The 17,950-nt window shown below is 38.0% G+C and overlaps 1 long non-coding RNA gene and 1 other non-coding gene across 3 annotated transcripts; both read left to right on the top strand.

Moving 5' to 3' along the window:
* The first annotated feature begins 3,771 nt into the window (after positions 1 to 3,771).
* LOC125590816 lies at positions 3,772 to 3,878 on the top strand. Its single transcript, XR_007326818.1, has one exon. It is a non-coding gene; the product is annotated as a small nucleolar RNA R71 (small nucleolar RNA).
* A 4,635-nt stretch (positions 3,879 to 8,513) lies between these two features.
* LOC125589754 lies at positions 8,514 to 9,830 on the top strand. Of its 2 annotated transcripts, none has more exons than XR_007325909.1 (2): positions 8,514 to 9,108; positions 9,229 to 9,830. It is a non-coding gene; the product is annotated as an uncharacterized LOC125589754 (long non-coding RNA). The 2 variants fall into 2 exon arrangements; XR_007325910.1 differs by having other exon boundaries at positions 9,194 to 9,830.
* The last annotated feature ends 8,120 nt before the right edge of the window (positions 9,831 to 17,950 follow it).

Genomic DNA, 17,950 nt, shown 5'->3' with positions numbered 1-17,950 from the left:
GTTCATCCCAGTAGTATCTCTTCACATCCTTGTAGAACTTCTTCTTGGCATAGCCCACAAGATTCAAAGGTTCTCTTCCTGTGGCTAGGTAGTTCACCAAATCAGCATACCAAGGTTCCTTCTCTTCTGTTGCTTGACTTCTTCCAGCTTCCTACCAGTCTCACAAACTGCTATCACTGCTTCAATAGCCATGATCTGCTCCTCAGGAAGTCCTTCGTCAATAGGAATACCAGACTCTACCCTCAACCTGGACAAATGATCAGCTACACCATTCTCAACTCCGGGCTTGTCTTTAATCTCCATATCAAACTCTTGAAGCAAAAGGATCCACCTCAAAAGCCTGGGTTTTGCATCCTTCTTGGCCAAAAGGTGTCTCAAGGCAGCATGATCTGTGTAGACAATGACTTTAGACCCAACCAAGTAGCTCCTGAACTTCTCAAAGGCAAAAACAATTGCCAGCATCTCCTTCTCTGTTGTGGCATACCGTATCTGAGCATCATTGAGGGTTTGGCTGGCATAGTAGATCACATGGGTTTTGCCATCTTTCTTCTGCCCCAAAACAGCTCCCACAGCATAGTCACTAGCGTCACACATGATCTCAAAAGGGAGATCCCAATCAGGTGGCTGGACAATTGGAGCACTAATGAGTTCACCTTTCAGCTTCTTGAAAGCTTGTAGACATTCCACATCAAAACTGAAGGTGGCTTCCTTGCACAGCAGCCTGGTCAAAGGTCTAGTGATCATGGAGAAGTCCTTGATGAACCTCCTGTAGAACCCAGCATGACCAAGAAAACTCCGGATGTCTTTCACTGTCTTTGGTGGGGGCAAACCAACCATAACATCGATCTTGGCTTTATCCACTTCAATCCCCTTCTCTGAAATCTTGTGTCCCAGCACAATCCCTTCCTTGACCATGAAGTGACACTTCTCCCAATTCAGCACAAGGTTGGTGTCTTCACATCTCTGTAGGACCCTGCACAAGTTTGACAAACAAGCAGAAAACGAAGATCCGTAGACAGAGAAATCATCCATAAATACCTCCACAACATCCTCAATCAGATCAGAGAAAATTGACATCATACACCTTTGAAAGGTGGCTGGAGCATTACATAGACCAAATGGCATCCTTCGATATGCAAAGGTACCATAGGGACATGTAAATGTCGTTTTCTCTTGATCATTGGGGTGTATGGGGATTTGGAAAAATCCTGAGTACCCATCAAGAAAGCAGTAGAATGGGTGATTTGCAAGTCTCTCAAGCATCTGATCAATAAATGGTAATGGGAAATGATCCTTTCTAGATGCGGAGTTTAGTTTTCGGTAATCAATGCACATTCTATGACCTGTGATGGTTCTTGTTGGTATCAATTCATCCTTGTCATTTTTAATCACAGTGATACCACCTTTCTTTGGTACAACATGCACAGGTGATACCCATTTAGAATCTGAGATAGGGTAAATAACACCAGTAAGAGTTTAAGAATATCTTTCTTTACAACATCCTTCAGGTTAGGGTTTAACCTTCTTTGATGCTCGATAGAAGTCATTGATTCATCCTCAAGATGTATCCTATGCATGCACAAAGAGGGTGATATTCCCTTGATGTCATCCAGTGAATAACCTATTGCCTTTCTAAATCTTTTAAGCGTTTTCAAAAGTTCAGATAGCTCAGTTTCAGTAAGCTCACTACTCACAATGACAGGATAAGTTTCATTAGGACCAAGGAATGCATACCTTACACCATGGGGTAGAGGTTTAAGCTCCACTTTAGGTGCCTTAAGCTCACTCCAGTCATTCTGCTGGGTGTCATCTTGCTGAGTGGCTGAGACTTCTTGGTGAACCATCTGTGGAAGCTCCTCGTACTGATCCTTACTGACAAACCCCTGGTGTGAATCCAGCATCATCCCGTAGGCAGTACTCTCCAGGTTCTCAATCACCACAGCCTCTCTCTCTACAGTCAAAGCATGCTGTAGAGGGTCCTCTAGTGACAACTCTTCAAGGAGTTCATCAGCAAGGGCGTCCATCTCTTCAATGTAGAACACTTGCCCTTGAACTGTTGGCCTCCTCATTACCTCCTTGATGTCAAAATGGAGAATGTGCCCTTTACCCAGATGGAGATCAATCTTGCCTTCTTTCACATTAACAATAGCTCCTGCTGTTGCTAAGAAAGGCCTTCCAAGGATTAAAGGGTCTTGAGCTTCTTCACCCATTTCAAGCACCACAAAGTCTGTAGGGATCTCATAATTTCCAACCATCACTGGGAGGTCCTCTAAGATACCCACAGGGTACTTCACTGAACGATCAGCCAATACCAGAGAAAGTCTACACTTCTTGTACTGAGTGAAGCCGAGCTTCTTAGCAACAGATAGGGGCATCAAGCTGACACTAGCTCCCAAATCGCAGAGACATCTATCAAATACCATAGGTCCAAGAGCACAAGGTAATGTGAAGCATCCTGGATCTTCTAGCTTCTTTGGAATGACAAGCCTCTGAATGATAGCACTGCACTCATGAGTGAGAATCACCATGCCCTCCATCTCTTTCTTCTTTGCAGCTACAACATCTTTCAGGAACTTGCTGTATTGAGGAATCAGCATGAAAGCATCAATAATGGGCATTGTGATCTGGACTTCACTCATTTGCTTTTCAAATAGAGCTTGGTACTTCTCTAGCAGCTGCCTCTTGAATCGACCTGGGAATGGGAGCTTGGGCTCATAGGCAGGAGGAACAAAAGAACTTTCACTGGCAGGAGTGACAACTTCACCATCCTTAACTGTTTTCTTCTCTTCTCCAACCTTTCCTTTTCCTTTGGCTTCCACTATCTTCTCTAAGATCTCGTCATTGATCTTCTCATCAACAATCACCACTTCATCATCTATGTTGATGGCAACCCCCTCACTTTGTTTCTCAGCATCCTTGGTGAGAGTTCTCTGAGGTAACTCCTTACCACTCCTGAGAGTGATAGCTTTCATGGTTTCCTTTGGGTTTTGCTCAGATTTTCCAGGTAGAGAACCTTGTTGGCGATTTTGTTGAGTGTTCATGGCAGCAAACTGGTTCTCCAAAGCTCTGAACTTGTTGTTGAGCTCATTGTAGCTCCCATCAATCTTTGAGTGAAGGTTCTTCAACTCATAGCCAACATGCTTCTCACTTCTTGTTTGAGACTCCAGGATTTGTTTCAGTAGAGCTTCAGTGGTGTTGACCTGAGGAGTTGAGGTAGAGGGATTAGATTGCTGTTGGGAAGAATGGTTGCCCTTGTTGTTGAAACCAGGAGGAGGGTTTTGCTGAGGTTGATAGCTGCCTTGCTGATTATTCCGAGGCTGATAACCACTCTGTTGGTTGTTGGAATAGGATTTCTGTTGGTAGTTGTTGTACTGAAAGTTGGGCTCTTTCTTGTACCAGCTACCATTGTTGTTGATGAAACACAGCTCTTCCTGACCTTCCAAACCCTCAACTTCATGGACAACAACTGGTGTCTCTTGGCTTGGGTTGCCAACAAAGTGCAGCTGCTCTTGGGTAGCTTTGTCAGCAATGAGGATGTCTATCTTATCTTGTAGAGCCTTCAACTCCTTCCTCGTCTGCTTATCATCTGTTCTACTACCTCTGTCGTGGTCTCCACTGTAGACTGCATCACTTTTAACCATGTTGTCAACCAGCTCCTCTGCATCCTCCTCAGTTCTCCCCAAGAAGAACCCATTGCTAGCTGTATCCAGTCTGGCCCTGTACTTAGGAAGAGCACCACGGTAGAATGTGCTCAGCAAACTCTCCTTAGAGAAACCATGGTGTGGGCATTGAGCTTGGTAGCCCTTGAATCTCTCCCAGGCTTCACTGAATCCTTCCAAGCCCTTCTGTTGAAAGCTGGAAATCTCATTTCTCAGCTTAGCAGTTCTTGAAGTAGAGAAGAACTTCTCCAAGAATGCTCTCTTGCAATCATCCCAAGTGGTGATAGAGTCGCTGGGTAGAGACTTCTCCCACTGACGTGCCTTATCCCCCAAAGAGAAAGGGAATAGCTTGAGCTTTAAGGCATCTTCGGACACACCATTGGTTTTTGACAACCCACAGTAGCTGTCGAACCTGTCCAAGTGATCAAATGGATCCTCTAGAGCCAAGCCATGATACTTGTTGTTCTCGATCACGTTGAGGAGTCCTGATTTGATCTCAAAGTTGTTGGCTGCCACAGCGGGTGCTCGGATTCCCAATCTATGACCATGAATGTTGGGGCGATCGTAAGTGCCAATGGGTCGAGCTGCTCGCTGTTGGTTAGCTGGAGCATTGTTATTAGCGCCATTGACGCCTGCATCATGCTGATGAACGTCTCCCATATCAGTGTTCAGTCTTTGCAGTTGAGCCTGTTGCTCTTCTTCTCTTTTCTTTCTAGCACACTCTCTCTCTAAAGCTCTGATGTCTGCAGCTCGTGGAACTAGGTTTGATGGACCGTTGCTCCGCAAGTTCATACACCTGTAGAATAAGAGGAGGTGAAAAAGAGTCAGTAACAAAAGAAAATAAAAATGACTTAGTCTCAAGCAATTGACTAAATCTCAATGTTTAAATCTACTCAGAATTTGGCAACGGCGCCAATTTGATGTTAGGAGTTTTCAAGGCTCCTAAGACAAATGTTGTAGTATAAATGATTGTCGAACCAGTTCTGAGAGATATGAAAGCACCGAGAATGCAAGTAATCACTTAATCTAAGTGCAACCAATGGTTTTTAAAAGGGTTTTTAAACTATAACTAACTAAAAGGAATAACTAAATGATACTTTCTTAACTATGGGAAAAGAGAACTCATGGATATAGGGATTAGACCTCGGGTGATCAAGTTTCGAACTAAGGATGGCAAACGATCAATCAAACTATCAACCTTAAACTTAGACACAATCCTAAACAAACTCTATGTCTAGATGAATGTTCATTTACTAACACATTCCAAGCATCAAATGTCTTTGGTTGAATAATATGAAAGTAATCATAACTAGCAAGTCCAATGGTTATCTTAGCACCTCTAACAACAAATGTCTTTGGCAAAGTATGCTAAAAGCTAGGAAGAGTTGTCTCGGGCATTTCCTCGAACACCTTTCGGGTGAGAAATGCCTAAGGATCAACAACTGAGTGGCCAACTCAGAAGATGCATTAGGTTCACTCTGCTAGCAAGGAAATTTGAATGATCTACACTAAAACATCCTAGCTCTAACCTAATCACCCTTAATCTCCCTAACCCATGAATTCAAAGGGGGATTACTCACTAATCTCCATGATTCCTCTTAAACCCATGTTGGATTTCAGATTAATCATGTAGAGAAACAAAAAAAAAATAGATATAAGAACATAGAATTTCAATAACAAAACTGATCAATTGATTCAAGAGATGACTTTCCAAAGGTTTTTGGTGGTTTTTCTTAAGAACAAAGATGATCCGCCTCCTGGTGGCTTACAGAGTATTAAAACATAGGTTTAGAAAATAAAAATGTGCATCATGAAATGACCAAAAGGCCCTTGAGAAATCATAAGTTCGAGCAGAAATAAGACGCGGAGCGACCTCCGCTCGTCGCTCCGAGTAGTCGCTCCATGCTTCGGGAGCGACCTCGCTGTGTCGCTGAGAGAGGTCGTTCCAGACTCGTTCTCGCGTTTCCGAGTGATCAAAACGCGAGCGACTCTTCCCTGTCGCTCTGGTAAGGTCGCTCTGATAGGGAGATCAGAGCGACTTGACGGTGTCGCTCCGGACTGGTCGCTCCGGTAAGGTGCTCGCCCAATGATCACTTTAAACACTTCTTTTGGACTCCAATTGCACTCAAATGTCTCCAAGAACTCCATGTGGTACTCCAATACCTGATAAGGACTCATGTATGCAAAATGCAACCTAAACATGGCTAAATCCTAATCTATATGATCAAAATGCACATAGGTGAATGGATAAAACATTAGAAATATGCAAGATATCACTCCTAACAAGATATACTGAGAAATGGGAGGATATTATAGCTCTCCTTCTTGATAAAAGACAAGATCGAGTGAAGCTATTCTTGTTGAGATATACGTTTCAGACGACTGCTTGCTCAATCTGGAGGGAAAGAAACCGTAGAAGGCATGGAGAGAAGCATCTTCCACACACTCTGTTAATAAAGATCATTGACAAGAATGTGAGAAATAGATTTTCCACCATTAAGCGCTAAGGGGACCACAAGCTGGAGGGAGGTTTAAGATTGTGGTTTGGTACAAGATAAAACTTTTCAACTAGGAGCAGTAGTATAAAAAGCTTTACATTTCAGCTTTAAAATTGCATTTTATGTAGAAAATTTGTTTTTTGGATGAATAAAATTTAATATTTATTTAAATAAATAATAATAATTAAAGCAAGAAAAAAGGAAACAATTATTTTTAAGGAATATGAAACCCTAAACAATGAAAAAAAAACACGTGTTGAGTTAAAACAAGACAAGTACAGCTATAACGTGATGTGTAGAAAATATTTTAAGAAGATAGTTGGAAAATGTGATGTGTAAATATGTAGATCATATGAATCTATTGAAGTAGAGGCCCTGAAAGTAAATTTAAGATTGTGTATTTGTGTGAGGAATTTTGTCGGTAAATACATGATAATGGATATGATAGAACAAAACATTATTTGAAAGCTGGTGAGCAGAGCTGTGTTTATGGTATAAAGAAAAAAGACGTTTGTTTTAGGCCCCTAAAGAATATATAGTTTTTTAGGCCCCTATTATCAGCAAATTATTCATATTGTATAATATAATGTCTTTGAAAGCAAGTGTCTACGTGAGTTTGAACCTCATTTTTGCTTGGAGTAATACTTTTTAAAAAAATAATTGGAGTAATACTTTCCTAATAAATTATATTGTATTACCTAAATTAGTTCAGGTTATTATATTACCTAAATAATTTCCATATTAATTCTATTACTTTTAAAGGCTTGATTTTTGTTTTGTTTTTTTGCTACAAATTGTTTTCTGTTATATATATATTTGCTTATAAAAATTGGTGTATGTGAAAAAATAACATTTATGTAAGAGTATAAATTTTTATTTATTTCATTTAAAGTTATTACTAATAATTAAAAATCATAAAATAAATATTTTTTAAATTTGCTTTAGGCATCTCAAAGTGTTCACACGGCACTGCTGGTGATCTCGAATATAACTAGTGATGAACAGTGGCAGAGCCACATAGACTAAGTGGTGGGCAGTTGCCCCTGATGACTTTTCAAAATTACATGTATAATTTGATAAACAACTTTCATTATGTTATTCTACCCCTATATATTTACACCAATGTCTCCCATAGAAAAAATTTCTATTTCCGCCCTGGTGATGAACATATAGTGTAGAACATATATGGTTGAGTTGTTGGAAGCTGCATGAGCCGTTGTTTTATGGTTGAGTTGTTGGAAGCTGCATGAACCGTTGTTTTAAGGTTCGAGAATGTGTTTTTCTCAGGTTGGTTTCTTTGAGTCTGTCTCATTGCTTAGCTGAATTGTAGGTTTGATTCTGCTTTTGTTCCGGGTTCAATTAATTTTCGTCATAGTTTCTGTTGTCTAGTTTTATCTCTGTTTTCTTTTCTGCTAATATTTCTCTATCACTTTTTTTTGTTGAAAATTTGGTATACAAATAAAAACAAACGTGTTTACAATTGCTCTTGCTAATACGTCGACCGATGCATACATATGTTAATGCACTTGTGTGCCAAAATCATCTTTCACATTTATTTATTTTATTTTTTCATTATTTTCAGTTTTATAAATGAAGAAAAAAATTCTGCTAAAATAACATTTTACCGATCCAAGTTAAAGTACAGTTCTATACTTCTATCTAACCCTTTTATGTTTTAACGTAGCCGCATAGAGTATAGATACGCTGAGTATCATATGATTATACTATCAACGATTGTATCAGTAGTTTGCGTTACTTACTTGCTTAAACATGGACAATATATAGTAACAACATAATTGAAATGTGGGTCCTCTGGGACCGTGTTCTTTTACCAAGGATTTTTTTAGAGAAATCATGATACTTATCTTAACAAAAAAAAAGACTTTGTTTTCTTTTAAATCTCAAAACAGCTTAAGAACCTAATCACAAGAATTCTATTACTTGGGTAAGACACCTCATCGCCTTCCGTTCCCTCGGCTCTAGCTTATACTTACTACAAATATATATATTGTATGTGTTGGGAGACAAAGGTTGAGACCGTTTGCATTGTTGCCTTGTTGTGTTATATACAAGGCGGCTCAATACTGTTAGGGGTTCTAAGGCCAAAAAAAAAAAATGTACCCACTAAAATTTATATTCAGATAATATTTAAAATATTTTTATAATTTAATCAGCAATATTTTGTATATTTTATAATAAAAATAAAACTACATAGATATCAAATAATTTTGGACCATTTTTAATTTTATTTATTATATTTACAATTTTTTTATATATAAAAATATAGATTTATAAAAAGATTGAGCCTCTTAACTATTATTATACATGGGAACACAGGTTTGAGTCCGAGGCGGTCGCACCGCTTGTCCCCCTAGTGAGTCGGCCTTGGTTATATAGTTTTTTGTAAAATCAAGTTGAACCAACCATATAAGACTCTCTGATGTGTTACGCTTTCAGATTAGTCCAATTTATAACACTAAACGTGTTTTTTTTTAACCGACCGAATCATTCGATAGGGTTTTTCAAAAAATTAAAATATATAAGATTCTCCTATCTGGTGTTTCCTGATTTGAAATACCAAATATATAACGTGTCCTAGTATAATTTTTCGAAAATCAGTATAAGTAATAATATTACTTTGTTAGCTATCCTCAGAGGCGGACCCAGTAAAGGATTTGGGGTGTCAGTTGACACAGGTAAAATGATAAAAACAATTGTTTTTGTATTGAAAATTGTATTAGAGTCATCAATCCAACGGGTATTTGCTAAAGGGTTGACACCCTTGTTCAAAAAATAGGCCGCGGAGGCGAATACTCGGCCGGTTAAACGTGATGCGGGTGGGGTCCGTGGCGAATTGAGTCACTTTGGTTGCATTATGCGGTGGAATTGACGTGGACGGCGTAGAATTAGAAAACGCGTCCGCGTAATGGTGAAGAAACTTCCTCCGATTCGTATGCTTCCTTGCTATGATATTATCAACAACTTTTTCATTTTCCCAAACAGAACATAGATTGGCTTTTTGTGGTTGCTTTGTAGAAATGGGTTGTCTAAAGGTTGAACCCTCGTTACAGATACATGGTGGTTGTGTTGGTGTAGCGAGAACAAATCAAAAGGCACGCCAAGATCAAAGCACACCAACTGTTCGATGAAATTCCTAAGAGAAAGTTCACATGATTGTAAACTGTAAAGATTATAATGCTTTGATGATCATGAGATGCGGAGACGTGAGTGGTGTGTTACCACAAAATCAAGGGAAGGTGTATGGTTCCAAAGACATTGTTATTATGCTCATGAAACTGTTCTTTGAGAATGGTGAAGTCAATTTAGAACTAAACCTGAGGAAATATATGAGGAGAAAGCGTATTGCCCTCATGGCCATGCATTGGAACTCTTTACCAATGCATAGTGTGTTTGAAGAAAACACAATGATGCTCTTAAGTGCTCAACGCAAACAATGGAGAGACGAAGGTGCGTGAACAAACAAGACTATTGTTCAAGTTGTATACAGAATATTTGAATAGATATTGACAATATTGTAGTTTGTTCCTGTATTTACGAATATGTGAGTTTTAGTATCAATAATGTTTTATGCACAAACATGTATTATACATAAAATTTTGTATTATACGTATAAATAGGGATATTATACATACAAAAATACAAAAAATTCTTCCCTGCGTACTCTCCGATTTTTTTCGATTTTTCAATAAATCGCTAGACCCGGATGCGTCGCGCCTAACGAGTTTCCGAACAAGGGTTGACACCCCTTAACCCTCCATTTAACATTTTTGTTGTGAATTTTTTTAAAAAATAAAATTATGACACATGTTAATATAACTGCTGGGTCCGCCACTGGCTACACTTACACGGTTACACCATCTAATTATGTCACACATTATATGTAACGTATCTTAATTTGTTTTTTGCATAATTTGGACCAGAATTGGTTGATCGCTTTTGTAACACGAGCACACTGTGGTTGTCCATTGGCTTTAGTACCTTTTTCTCTTACAGATGTCTAATCAATGAAAACAAAGTAAAGATATAATCGAATCAATCAATTGCTGACGAAAACGACGTCGTCCGTGGAACAAGGCTTTCATTTATTTCTGTTATTGGACATTTCTAAGCTATTGGGCGGTTTAGTGGTGGTCCACTGCTACTTGATAATGAAATGACAAACTTCTGCCTCACTATCTTTTGGTCCACAAATTGGGCCCATTTATGGCCTTCTTTACGTATTCCTGCCTTTTTAATGATGATGAGATTGATTTCAAACTTGGATTTAAGTTTAACCTATAAAAAGTTAGGTATGCGGCTTAAATCGCACGTACTGAAGCAGTAGGATTTCCTCCGAACAGAGACATTAGTACAACAATACTTCTGCTGGAGTTTCATCAAGTCCAGTTTTCAAATATAGAAAAGTTTAACTGTAAAAAGAAAATGGTGTGAACCCGTGCCAAATTTTGAAATAGCTTAGATTTCTTTTCCTTGTGAAAATTTGTAAGATGTGGATTATTTTTCAAAATGTAAACGATCCGTCATCATTTTGTAATTATCACGATAAAGAAAAACCATGGTAGATTTGAAGGAGATGAATGGAATAATTGAGGAAAAGTCTAAAGATGTATAAAATATGAGATGATATATCACATGGCAATACAATCATATTTCTGCAGTAGACAGTGGTAGTGTAATATATAAGATGTGTTATAATATAAAAAGGTTAAAATGAAATGATGGCAAAATATGGATGTACCTTTAGTCACTGTTTCTGAAGCTGAGACACGATATATGAGAGGTGTCTGAACACAATCTTGAATCCGCTTGTCTTAAAGTCGACATGTAAATCCACGTATGGAAGTCGACATCTGCATATATAATTTTTCGTTTTAACCACAAGAACTTTATTAATTAAATTGTAAAAAGTTAATACGGATACTGATTCAACCAAACAGGAAGAATTTCAAAAAACATGAAAGAACTATTATGATTACTAGCTTGTTTTGCTAGAACATCCGCTGCTTGATTCTTCTCGCGATTCACATAATCCAATGAACACTCCGATAACAAAGCCATCAAATATTTTATATCACATAAGTAGTTCCCCAAATCAATATGTTCCTTCACTTGGTTAATAATAAGAGAGAGTTCTTAATTATCGCATTCAAACCATACTCTTCTCCATCCAGAAACTCATATCTGTTGCAGAGCAAAAAGAAAACTCATGGTCTCACCTATAAGGGATGATTGAACTTTTCCAATTTGAGCATTTCCGGCTCCCAAAAAAACTCCATCATGATCTCTTAAAATCCATCCAATCCCATCAACAATGCTATTAGCTCCAGAGCTAAAATCAAAGTTGCATTTTATCCAATTACAAGGAGGAGGTTCCCATTTCGATGATTTAGCCATGTATCCTCTTCTTTGCTGTCCAGTTTGAAGACCATTTCTATACCATTCAATATTCGAATCCATTGCTCTTTTAATGTCTTCACTAGGATGAACATTTCTCTTATTGAAGATAAATTCATTCTTTGATTTCCAAATCAACCACAGAATCCAGAAGACCAGTAGTTTATTTAGCTCCAAATCCGGTAAAGACTCCATTATGCTAAAGAGAAGTTGAATATTATCTTCCAAGGTATTTGAAAATAGATGGACTAAGATAATACATGAACATCTCCAAAATAGTCGTGGCATGAGGGCAAAGGAATAAAACATGATTGATGGATTCATCCTCAAGACAACATCTCTGACATGTGGGATCAATATTAATCCCACAAGTACAAAGATTTGTATACGTAGCTAATGCTTCGATATCACTCTCCATAGAAACTGTTTTATCTTTGGCAAGATGTTCAACTTCCAAAATTTTCCTTTAATTTCTAAAGAGCCTTCAGGTCTTAAGATCTCATCTCCCTCATGATAATAGTGAGTAGTTGTCCAGTATCCCGACTTGACCGTGTACTGCATATCTTTCGTAAAAGGCCATATTAAATGATCTTCTCGAGCAAACCGAGATAACTTGATTTTCAAGACCTGTTCCACATCAATAGGCTGTAGATGAGCTGCAGTTTCTGAACATTCCACGTTGATGTATCCTGATCAATAAACTCTTCCACTTTCATATTCCGATTATATGAAAATTGTATAACACGTTTTGGCGGGACAACTGGTATCCAATGATCCATCCAAACATTAGTCTTTTTCCCATCACCAATCATTGTGCGAAGTCCTTTGTGAAGTAGTTCCTTGCCTAATTGAATTGATTTCCAGCCATAAGAGGCTTGCTTAGTATTCGAAGACTGTAAGAAAGTCGACGAATGATGATATCTTCCCTTATAAAGTCTGCTCAAAAGGGAATTCGGATTTTGCCAAATCCGCCATGCTTGCTTTGCAAGTAAAGCCTTGTTAAAACTATATAGGTCTCTAAAACCCATACCTCCTTCTTTTTTCGGTAAACACAACCTTTTCCAAGAAACCCAAGAAATTTTCCTTCGTTCCTCACCCTTTCTCCACCAGAACTCCGATAAAATTGCATTAATTTCATCACAAGTGGTCTTAGGTAAAAGAAAACAGCTCATAGAGTATACTGGTTTAGCCTGAAGAACTGATTTGATCAATACCTCTTTTCCTGCCTGAGATAATGATTGGTTATACCATTGAGAGGTTAAGGATTTGATATGAGAAACAATGCCTTGAAAATCCTGTACTTTGCTTTTACCAAATTGCTCAGGAAGACCTAAGTACTTTCCTCCACCACCAACAACATTAATATTTAAAATATGTTGAATCTGTGTCCTCCTCTGCTGATCCACTCTCATACCAAATATAATCGAAGATTTCGCCATATTCACTTTTTGGTCAGATGCTTGTTCATAAGAGTCAAGAATACCTGCCATACATGAAGCATTGTCCTCATTTGCACGACAAAAGAAGAGTGAGTCGTGCAAATAGTAAATGAGAAACCTGCCATACATCTACATATATAATTATATAGATAAACATGTGAATAATATAGAAGACACCCTGACTACATCCAAGAACAAGTGATGTAAGAAGTACAAAGCATGAGTGGTGCGTCTTAGATCCTTTTAAAGTTCTCGTGATTTGTTCCAAACAAAAGTGAGGTAAGCAGTATTGAAGCATAATAAACATGATGATGCGTCTGATTGCTCCCTCTTTGCGCAATGGTAAAATTTGAACTGTGTCTATGCAACCAACTGATAAAGCTGTTAGAGGTAAATGAAGACAGTTCTTCGACGTTCTAGAATTGGGAAACATATTAATTTCACTTTATTTTTAACAATAGTGTTAGTTGTCATTTATATAAGTCAAATTTTAAGAAATTTTAAAAAGGGAAGCAATCAAGTGAAGCATTTCTTCGGGTTTCTTCTCCCCTTTAATATTTTTATCGCTCATATCATCGTAGTATTCGTTGATCTTTTAGTCGTCAAGTTTACCCCCGGTTGTAACCGTTTAAACATATTTGGCATCTAATTTAATATAAATGTTTGATTGCTCAAAAAAGAGAGAAAAAATAGTGAAGCTGGATGGGATATTTAGACCACTCATTGAACATTTTCATAAATTTTAGCATCTGAATAATCTGAATACCACTTTCACCTTATAATTTTAAAATGGTTCGTTTTCAATAATGTTATTAAAATAAAGACTACTTTTTACTTATAATATCTTTTTAAACTTTTGATTCAGTGATTTTTGTATATCATACTCGGTTTTAATTTTTTTTTTAAATATAGATCATCAATCTTAATTATGGAAAAGAAAAAAAAAATAGGAGTTGGTAGTTGGTGACTTGATTTGATGTATGTGAATATAATTGGTTGTTAGGTCGCCGCCAAATGACATGAAATAAAAATTGAGCGAATTTAAAAAAGAGATTCCCTATGAAGACATGTGCCTAAACAAAGGTACTACTACTTGAAGTTTTCAGCAATTTTATTAACTTTTTTTCTTAAGTCGACAATATATTTTAAATCACTCGACTAAATTAGAATATTAGCAAAATGATGTTACTGACTAGTGACTAGTGAACAATTAAACAACCAATTATTAGCCGACTTTCTTATGTGTCTATTCAAAACTTTCGACACACTGAACTAAGTATCATAATTCAATGTTAAAATTGCTTCATTGATCAATGAATTATGTGTCTAAACGGAAGTAAGCACATCCTTATCCCCTATCCAATACAAGAAAACAGCGGTATTCTGACGGACATTCCGACGGAAAATGAAATCCTCGGAATATCCCTCGGAATTTCCTCGAAATATACCGACGGAATTCCGAGGAAATACAAATCCGTCGGAATATTCTTATGGAATACCGAGGAAAAACGTATTCCTCGGAAAAAACCGATGAATTCCGAAGATATATTATAGCCGTTAGAGAGCCGTTGGGGGATTTTAAAAATTCCGAAGAAATTCCGATGAACTAGCCGTTTCCGTCGGAATTCCGTCGGAATTTCCTCGGTCTGTCGGCAGGATTTCAACTATAAATACAAGCACCCCTCTTCCTCTTCATTCACTCCATATCTTCATCCTCCCTCTTACTCTCTTTACACACGAATTTGATTCATAAAAAACATGTCTTCTTCAAATTATTTTCGTTCTTGGATCGATCGACCTCATTTGGATCCGAACACGAGATTGCTTACGGAAGAATACCAACGAGGTATAACCGAATTCATGGGGTTAGTTCACCGACAACCGGAAGCAAAAACAGGTATGTTAAGATGTCCTTGCTCTAATTGTAAAAATAGAAAGGTTATTAAAGAGTGGGATGTTTGGACTCATCTATATTTGAGTGGGTTTACACGAAGTTACAAAATTTGGTATCATCATGGGGAAATTGATTATGAACATGGTAGTACTAGCGAACCTCAGCCAGCGGTTAGATTAGAAGAACCAATTAGAAAGGATGTAGATTATGGTGTAGGTACTGAGCAGATGGTAAATGATCATTTTAGAGGGGAAGATTTACCCAATGCACAAGCTAGGAGATTTTATGATATGTTCGATGCTGAAAAGCAACCATTGTACGAAGGTTGCAGAGATGGTCATTCAGCTTTATCATCTGCTACAAGATTGATGGGCATTAAAACAGATTATAATTTGGCTGAAGACTGTGTGGATGCAATTGCTGATTTTGTAAAAGGTATTCTACCCGAGGATAATGTAGCTCCTGGTTCATACTACGAGGTTCAGAAACTCGTAGCTGGTCTTGGTTTATCGTATCAGGTAATAGATGTATGCAGCGACAACTGCATGATTTATTGGAGGGCGGATGAACAGCGGGTTACATGCAAATTTTGCGGAAAGCCTCGTTATAAAGATACGAGTGGAAGAGTTCCAGTGCCATATAAAAGGATGTGGTATTTGCCTTTGACGGAAAGGTTGCAGAGGTTGTATTTGTCTGAACGCACAGCGCAACCAATGAGATGGCATGCGGAGCACTCAACAGATGGTGAGATCAGACATCCTTCAGATGCAAAAGCGTGGAAGCATTTCCAATCAAAGTATCCCGATTTTGCGTATGAGAGAAGAAATGTCTACCTTGGATTATGTACTGATGGTTTCAGTACGTTTGGCAAGAGTGGAAGACAGTATTCTCTATGGCCCGTCATTCTTACACCATACAACCTACCCCCAAACTTGTGCTTGCGACGAGAGTTTTTGTTTCTCTCGATTCTCGTTCCCGGACCAGAGCATCCTAAGAGATCACTTGATGTGTTTCTTCAGCCACTAATATATGAGTTACAACAACTATGGGCTCAAGGTGCTGAAACATACGATGTTTCGTGTAAAGAAAACTTTCAAATGCGGGCAGTACTAATGTGGATAATAAGTGATTTTCCAGCATATGGTATGTTGTCTGGATGGACAACGCATGGAAGGCTATCATGTCCATATTGTCAAGATAACACTGATGCTTTCCAACTAAAACATGGAAGGAAAACGTGTTGGTTTGACTGTCACAGGAGATTCCTACCACCTGATCATCCATATCGTAGGAGTAGGAATTTGTTTACGAAGAACAAGAGGGTGTTTGACAGTCCACCTCCGGAAATTTGTGGGAAAGATTTGAAGATACAACTAAGAGATTTTGGTGCAAAAAAGTATTTTCTGGGATCTGCCATACTGGGAGGATCATCTGCTAAGGCATAATTTAGATGTCATGCATATTGAGAAGAACTTTTTTGACAATCTCATGAACACGATCCTTAATGTTCAAGGTAAAACAAAGGATAATTTGAAGTCAAGACTTGATTTAGTCGATATATGTGCTCGTTCAGAACTTCATGTTGACGAGAATGGTAGGGATCCTTTTCCCATATACCGACTTGATGCAGAGGGAAAAGATGCGTTCTTTGATTGGATTTCAAACGATGTGGAATTTCCAGACGGTTACGCATCAAATTTGTGTAACTGTATCGACAGAAGGAAGGAAAGTTTACTGGCTTGAAAAGCCACGATTGTCATGTAATGATGCAGCGCCTCCTTCCGTTAGCCTTCAAGGAACTATTACCACGAAATGTTCATGAAGCAATTGTAGGGATAAGTGGTTTCTTCCACGATTTATGCACGAGATCAGTGACTCTTGAAGGTATTGAAAATTTGAAGACTAACATAGCCGTGATTCAGTGCAACCTTGAGAAGATATTTCCTCCCTCATTTTTTGATGTTATGGAGCATCTTGTTATTCACCTGGCAAGAGAATTGGAACTTGGTGGTCCTGTGCAGTATAGATGGATGTATCTGTATGAGCGGTATATGTTCCATTTAAAGAAGATGGTGAAAAATTTAAGTAGGGTGGAAGGTTCTATAGTCGCACAAATGATCAATCAAGAAACTTCAAACTTTGCCGAGTACTACTTTCCAACAGAAGTTCAGACCAAAAACAGAAGACCTGCTCGGCATGATGATAGAGGCGAACGGGCAACATATCATGTTACGGTTCCAGACATTTTCACAGACGTTGGACGACTTAACGGAAAACCAAAGGACCGTCGACTTACTGAGCAGGAGCGCAGTCATTTGCAAACATATTTGCTCACCAACTGCGAAGACGTTCTTCAATATGAGAGGTAAATAAATTATCTTACAAATTTTTATGTTAACAAGTTGAAATTTAAATCTTAATTAATTACATTATTGTCATCATATACAGGATTTTCATGGCAGAAAAGCGGTTCGAGTATAGATACGCCACAGAGAACGAACTAGAAGAAATGAAGCAGAGAGAATTTACTGGATGGATGTTTACTTATGTGAATGCTTTAAACAAATTAAAATATATTTTATCACATATTTATACTAATTCACATTTATTGATATAATATATATATATGTGCTATTAATAGGTGTCTGCTGGTTTGGCCAGAGGTGAAACATTTGACGATTGGATACGTGAGATGGTTGTTGGACCAAACTTTGTTGTGAAGTCATATCCGAGATTTTGTACTCGAGGATATGCATTCACAACTCAGAAGAGGAGACGTTCGAGTACGACTTATGATGCTGGCGTTTGTTCTACATCAGGAGATGATGTATACTACAGACACATACATGAGATTTTGGAAATCAAGTATTTGGGCATGGTTGGATTGCGCTGTATTGTTTTCTATTGTGATTGGCACGACAACACTCCAGATCGAGGTGTGAGAACAGATGCATTTGGTGTTACATCAGTAAATTCGAGACGAAAGCTGCAATATTATGATCCTTTCATTCTTGCTTCTCAGGCCGATCAGGTAATTAAATGTTA

This window comes from Brassica napus, chromosome C7, assembly GCF_020379485.1.
Source record: "Brassica napus cultivar Da-Ae chromosome C7, Da-Ae, whole genome shotgun sequence".
Taxonomy (NCBI): domain Eukaryota; kingdom Viridiplantae; phylum Streptophyta; class Magnoliopsida; order Brassicales; family Brassicaceae; genus Brassica; species Brassica napus.
The sequence above is the reverse complement of the archived record's forward strand: the minus strand, read 5'-3'. Positions and strand labels throughout refer to the sequence as shown.